The sequence below is a fragment of the Otolemur garnettii genome, unplaced genomic scaffold, assembly GCF_000181295.1.
Source record: "Otolemur garnettii isolate 467f Iridium unplaced genomic scaffold, OtoGar3 scaffold00204, whole genome shotgun sequence".
Lineage (NCBI taxonomy): Eukaryota > Metazoa > Chordata > Mammalia > Primates > Galagidae > Otolemur > Otolemur garnettii.
Genome location: NW_003852599.1, coordinates 1,062,776 through 1,070,196, shown reverse-complemented (window position 1 = coordinate 1,070,196; position 7,421 = coordinate 1,062,776).

Below are 7,421 nucleotides of genomic sequence, written 5' to 3'. Positions count from 1 at the left end.
TGCGCTGCGCCCCCCGCCCGCGCCGCGCCGTAGGCACAGCCACAAAGGAACTCCTCGCCCCCCTCCGCCCGCCTGAGCCGCGCGGGGAGGGCACCGGCGCCCGGCCCTAGGACAGCCCCTTCCCCAGCGCGGGGGCTCCCGGGGCCCCGGCGGCCGCAGCCATTGTCCCGCCCAGGCCAGGCCGCCGCCTCGCCACCCCACTCCCGGGAGATGGAGGGCTGGGGACCTCGGCCTGGCGGCCACGGCCCTAACCAGGCGGAACCCTCGCGGTGCCAGGCTGCCCCTGGGGGTCTCCCTCGAAGACGGCAGGCTGGAGGGGACCCCCAGAATGGACCCTCACACCTGATAACAAACGTCTCGCTCAAAATCCAAGCTGAGATTATTTTTTTTAAGACGAGGACATGTGGGGCGGGGGGCAGAAGTTTGCACAGGCCAGTCCACCCCTCCCTGGCCCTAGGCCCCGAATCCCAACGGATGGGGCGGCCTGAAGCTGGCAGCTCCTCTTCTCGCAGAGTCTATCAGAGGTGGCACCGGCTGTCCCCCAGCTCCAGACCTCAGAGCCATCTGTGTGACTCCTCCTCCCGCCTCACCCTCCCCAGCCAATCAGTCACCAAGTCCTCTTGATTCGGCCTCCCGGGCTGTGTCAGCTTCCAAACTTCACTTCTACCTGACGAGGCGGCCAGCTCCTGGATCCTTTCACCGGCTTGGATTTCTGTAGCTCCTACTGCGGCCAGCGTCTGAGCCAGCAGGAATCTGGGCCGTTCCTGCCTTCAGAGAGTGCACAGTCCCTAGGGAAGAACTCACATAAACAATCATCAGCCACCGTTTGCTTGTCTTCCAGAAAGCATTTCCTAATTCAGTAAATAGATATTGAGGACTTCCTAAGCGTCAGACACTGTAATGCTATGAATAAGCTGGACAAAGTCCCTGCCCTCATGGAGATTCTAGTCTAGCACAGGATGGCAAACACTGTGAACAATCTGAGACAGGGCTCACAGGGACCACTTCTCAAGCCCCAAGCCCAGAGCAGGGCCACAATAAAATGTGTGGCATGGATTACACATCACAGTGGGAGAGCACAGAGGGGGCCACTGTTTTTCTCAGTGAGGTGGGGAAAATCTTCAGAAATTGCCTGTGGGGTGAGTTAGATGGGGAAGAAACAAAGGCCTTCCAGTTTCCAGAAAGGAGGATAATAAAAGTACCAACCCATTGGCAGGTGCAGTGGCTCACTCCTGTAATCCTAGCACTCTGGGATACACAGGCAGGTGGAATGCTTGAACTCAGGAGTTTGAGACCAGCCTGAGCAAGAGGGAGACCTCGTCTCTCAAAAAAAAAAAAAAAAAAAAGAAAGAAAGAAAGAAAGAAAGAAAAATTAGCTGGGTGTGTTGGCAGCCACCTATAGTCCCAGCTATTCAGGAGGCTGAGGTGGGAGGATCACTTGAGGTTGCTGTGAGCTATGACAGTATGGCATTCCAGCCTGGAGCAACAGAGGGAGACTCTGTCTCAAAAAAAAAGTTTGAGAAGTTGAGGAGTTTTTTTAGGTTTTTTTGAGACAGAGTCTCACTTTATTGCCCTTGGTAGAGTGCTGTGGCATCATAGCTCACTGCAACCTCAAGCAGTTCTCTTGTCTCAGCCTTCCAAGTATCTGGGTCTACAGACGCCCACCACAACACCTGGGTATTTTTTGGAGACAGGGATCTCACTCTTGCTCAGGTTGGTCTCGAACCTGTGAGCTCAAGCAATCCACCTGCCTCGGCCTCCCAGAGTGCTAAGATTGCAGGTGTGAGCCACTACACCTGGCCTTGTTGAGAAGTTTCTTGAGATAATAATTTAATAAACAGGGGTGAAGAGGCAAATCACCTCTGTAGAAAAACTCCAAATAATTTATGTAAATATTCAATGAAAGGGAGCCTCACCCCTACTCCTTAGGTGTGGTCTATACATAGCAACTTCGTTCCCAAGAGTACAGTATGGAAAGGGAGGGGAAAAGAGTAACTTTACAGCCAGAAACCTGACAACTACCTCTTCAAGTGATCAAGGTCACGGTCAATATCAACAGTCACAAATCACATTGATAGTGTGGACACTTGATACTATGACACATTACCTCTGTGGGCTTCCTCCCAATAACGTCAGACTTGTCATGAGGAAAACGGATAAAATTCAATAATTGTATAGAATTTTATTGAATTGAAGCATCCAAAAAAATACTTGACTGGTCCACTTCAAAACTGTCAAAATCATAGAAACACAGGAAGCCTGGGAAACTGTCACAGCCCAGAGGAGCCTAAAGATATGTAACAGCTGAATGTAGCGCAGTAATCTAGTGGGAGAAAAGAAAGATATCAGGTAAAAAACTAAGAGAATCTAAATAAACTTGGATCTCAGTTAATAATAATGTACCAATAGAAGTATCTGTCAATGATTGTAATCGACTATAACAGTAACATAAGATGTTACTCATAGGGAAAATTAGACGGGGAAGGCCAAGGGTACGAGCTCACATCTGTAAATCCTAGCACTCTAGGAGGCCGAGGCGGTTGGATCACCTGAGCTCAGGAATTCAAAATCAGCCTAAGCAAGAGTGGGCAGGGCAGAGCCTATGGCTCAAGGACGCCAGCCCCATATATCTGGGGTGGTGGGTTCAAGCCCGGCTCCAGCCAAAAAATCGTAAAAAAAAATATAGCTGGGCATTGTGGTGGGCGCATGTAGTCCAGCTACTTGGGAGGCTGAAGGAAGAGGATCTCTTATGCCCAAGAGTTTGAGGTTGCTGTGAGCTATGATGCCGTTACACTCTACTGAGGTTGACAAAGTAAGACTCTGTCTCCAAAAAAAATTAAAAGAGGTATGGGAACTCTGTGTAGTATCTTCTCAATTTTTCCATAAATCCAAAAATGTTCTAAAAAAAAAATAAAGTCTAATGAAAAGGGAAAATCTAAAAAGCAAAACAAAAAGATACCACCCATGGCATTCTGAGCGGTGCAATGACATAAGGCTTGTCACAGCTCCCAACGCATTATATCATCATTATCGTCATCATTCTAGGCACTAGAGCAGCACACCCAAGGCCCAGAAGTTGAGGGTGGAATGGAAGTACGAGCCACAATCCTGAAAGCTTTGACTGCTGAACTGGGGTCTTCAGAGGGGATCTTTAAGGGGAGGTTAACACATTATGGTCCATTTCTGCCTCACCAGCTTCCTCTCTAACCACCTGGAAAGCTGAGCTCCAGCCCGCCCAAGTAAGCTGCCGTCTGAGGCCTTGCCATCTCCCTTGGACCTTTGCACATGCTGTTCCCTCTGCCTGCAACCTCTCCCTTAAGCTTTCACACACACACCCCTGTCGTGGCCACCTTCAATTCATCCTTTGACTTAATTTAGAAGAACTTCTAGAACCTCGAAAGACTTCCAGAACCTTCCAAGACGCTGTTAATATGGTGTGAAAGGAGGCAGTGCGGAGTGAGTGCAGGAAGCCAGAGATTGAGAGACTGACTTTGGCTCTGTGCCACTGTCACACATACTCCTCTCCCCCAAATCCAGCCACACTCGGCACCGCTGTGTCCCTGAACACATGGCACGGTGTGCACCTTCAGGCCTCCCAGCCTCTACACATGCTGTTCCCTCTGCCTGGGTGTTTTAGTCTTTTTCTCCCCCTCTCTTATCTCTTTGATGAACACCTACTTTTCAAGGCTCAGCTCCAACATCACCTCTTCTGTGAAGACATCCTAGACCCCGTACATGGACAGAGGCAGTCTCCTTTTGGTTTCCAAGGTCTCCATGGTCTTCCGGCCACACTCCTAGCAAAGTACTTCTCATGGTACATTAGAATAAACGATTGCTGAACGGGTGGACAGCAAGCCCACTCTTACCTGCTCCAATACTGCACGTCTTTCTGATTCTCCTCCGGGAAGCCCCCTGTCCTCCCTCCCTTTCTTTAATTTTCACCATGGAGCCCCTAATTGTGTTCTGGCTGTTATGTGTCCTTTCCCTTCAATGTCCCTTCAATGTGGCAAGCTCCTCCCTGCCTCACGCTTTTCTCTGTGTTGGAAACATTCTTTCCCCAGCTCTTCCCTAATCTCAGCTTAAGTACCCCTCTAGTCAAGCTAGCTGGCCATGCCTCCCTCACACTGGGGTGTACCTCCTCTCCGAACTAAAAGCAATGTCAAGCGTTAACACGTGCACTTTTTGCTGGGACCCCCACAAGAGTCCTGAGATGGAGGCTGTCTGAAACATTATCCCCATTTCACAGTGGGGAAAAATGAGGCCCAGAGAGTGGTGGCTAAACTTCAGGACCAGGCCTCTAGTTGAGGTCCTCTAACTCTGGTCCAGAGCTTCTTCCACTGCATGGTGGCTGCTATGTGGCATCAGCTAAGAGAATGAATGAGCATACGAGTTCTCTGCCCATTCGCTTCACCTTTGTTCATTTTGTTTCCCTCAAGGAGGCTGCAAAGTTGAGTCAAGAGATTAGGCGTAAGTGTCCCACAGAGCTGGTTCTGAACCTGGCTATGTCACTGAAGGCTGGAGATTTTTTTTTTTTTTTTTTTTTTGAGACAGAGCCTCAAGCTGTCCCCCTGGGCAGAGTGCCGTGGCATTACAGCTCACAGCAACCTCCAATTCCTGGGCTCAAGCGAGTCTCCTGCCTCTGCCTCCCAAGTAGCTGGGACCACAGGCGCCCGCCACAATGCCTGGCTATTTTTTGGTTGCAGCCGTCATTGTTGTTTGGTGGGTCCGGGCTGGGGATTCGAACCCGCCACCTTAGGTGTACGTGGCTGGCGCCTTAGCCGGTTGAGCTATAGGCGCCGAGCCTGAAGGCTGGTGATTTTAGGCAAGTTTCCTCCTCTCTCTGGGCCTCAGTTTTCTCATGTGCTAATATCTACTTCATAGGGTAGACGTTAAAAAAGAATGCATGGCTTAGGTCATAATAATGTCCTTTGAGGCCCCACTCCCACCCACCTCCCCTGCAAAATCTTCCCATCGAACACCAGCCCACACTTCCCCACCCACAAAAGGAGGTTGTCCAGCCCTTTTCGTCTGTACCTCTCTTGTTATGACCCAGGGAGAAAAAGTGCCATTTGAATCCCAGACTGGCTGCTTTGCCTTCTTAGGGTGACAGCATAATTCCTGTTGTGTAAGACTAAAGTTCTCTGTACTCTCCTTCTTCCCCATTGGAAAGTGGAGCAGGGAGGGTGAAACTTCTGCCGCCTTCTGTGGGGAGACCATGTGTTAAGTAGAGATATTAATGGAGCTTTGGCTACACCAAGGTTGTTCATGAGCCGAGGCAGAGCTGGAGGCCAAAATTGCTCTACATGATAAAATGATGGGGATTACAGCCTCCAAGTCTCTCTACATGGTCTGGCCCCTGCAATTCCTTCATCTTCAACCAGAGCCATTTTCCCCCTTGGCCTCTGTGTTCCAGCCACACGAGAACTCTGTAAGTTAATGGAAGACAGGTTAATTTCTTTTGCCACAGGGCCTTTGCACAGCCAGTCCCTTCTTCTTGGAATGTGCTCCCCCTAACCACACGCAACATCTCTGCCCTTTCACCTAGTGAGCTCGTGCTCACCCAACATGTCATGACTCACAGCCACATCCTGAAGGCAGCCTTCTGCTACCTTCAGGAAAGCTCCACAGATGTCTCCTTTTTGGGGGGCACACTTTTCCCAGCTATAATTCTGCATTCAGATTTCTGATCACGTGATTTCATATCAGATTGTAAACTCAATAAATATTTGTTCATTCCCTCCATGAATAGTGATGGGGATTGAATTTCTGAAGGTGAGGGGCTTAGGAAATGAACAAGTTGGTATATGTGAGCATTGTCTTGAGGGGTGGGGGTGATCCATAAAATGGGAGAGCCTGAGAGGAGCGGTGGCCAGTGGCCGGTGGCTGAAGGACTTGTAAGAACAGGGATATCTATTATTCAACCTTCTGCCCTTTGCACTGTGGGATACAACCCCCATTCTGCCTCCTTAAGCCTTAGTAAATGAGCTGCATGCTGGCTGTTAGCTTGGCACTGGCTTGATGACTGGCACTGAACAGAGAGGAGAAGATGGGCCAAGGAGAGAACAACAGTGTCCTGGGAGCAAAAAGTTGGAGGTAGAAGTGACCAGGACTTGATAAGTCACTGGAATCTGAAGCAATGTCAGGACGTCATTGGATTTCCACAAAATGTGAGATAAGAAATTCCACTCAATTTTTATCTAAATCTCCAAGAACTGGGGATGTGAGCTTTCAACAGGAAGAACACTGTGACTGATTAGCAATGTCTGTCATGGGCGGCGACAGCTGTTTCATAGGCCAGACTTAGTCAGGTGCTCCCAGGTCTGCAATTCAGCTTAGCGTTTTCTTAGCCAGAGGGTAAAGACTATGTCTTGGTCATCTTTTGCCAATGGTCACTATCAGTGGTGAGCTGGGGGGTTATGGGATGAAGGCGGGAGGCAGGGAGAAGGGCAGGAGGGCATAGGGGAAACACAGTAGCTCATGCCTGCAATCTTAGCACTCTGGGAGTGTGCAGGAGTTCATGAACAACCTGAGCTCAGGAGTTCGTGAACAACCTGAGCAAGAGTGAGACCCCCGTCTCTAGCTAGATATTGCAGCAAGTGCCTACGGTTCCAGCTACTCAGGAGGCTGAAGCAAGGAGATCGCCTGAGCCCAAGAGTTTGAGGCTGCTGTGAGCTATGACACTAGGGCACTCTACTGAGAGCACAGAGTGAGACTCAGTCTCAAAAAAAAAAAAAAAAAGAATTGAGCAAACCATGCTGTATCTCTGGGCCTTAATGTTTTCAGCTGTGAAATGGGCCCATAGTACCTGTGGCAAGAGCACAAGTGCTTTGAGGCCAGGCACACAGGATTCAAATCTTGGTCCCCACTGGACCTTGAGGTGATCTCAGAGTCCATTTGTAAAACAGAGCTAATAATTCTTACTTCACAGGGCAGCATGCTAGGATTAGAAATTTTCCAGGCATTTGCTATAAGCAAGACATCTTTCTGGGGATTTTATGGGCACAAGCTCACCCACGGGTAAGCTCACCCCTTACCCTACAAGCTCATATTCTCACCCAGAGAAGGTAGAGTGCCTGGCACAGTGCCTGGGAGATGGCCAGTACTCAGTAAGTGTTAACTCCCTTTTTCCTATGGGGTCTAAGGAATTTGTGGGTACAGGAGGGCTTTATCATCCACAAATCACCTTCAGAATGTGAGGCTGATGGCAATGGCTATTTACAGCGCTTCCCCCCTAGCTAGGCACACAGTCCTCCTGTGCTGGCCCCTCACAGCAGATCTGGACTCAGGTCCCTTTTATGACTGGCCCTGAGGCTACCAGAGGAAAAGGGCAGAAGTGCCATAATGAAAGGGCAGACAATTACCTTTCCTCATAATTAAGATTTAAAGTAATTAAATAATAATAGCTTTTTGTTGGCCCTGAG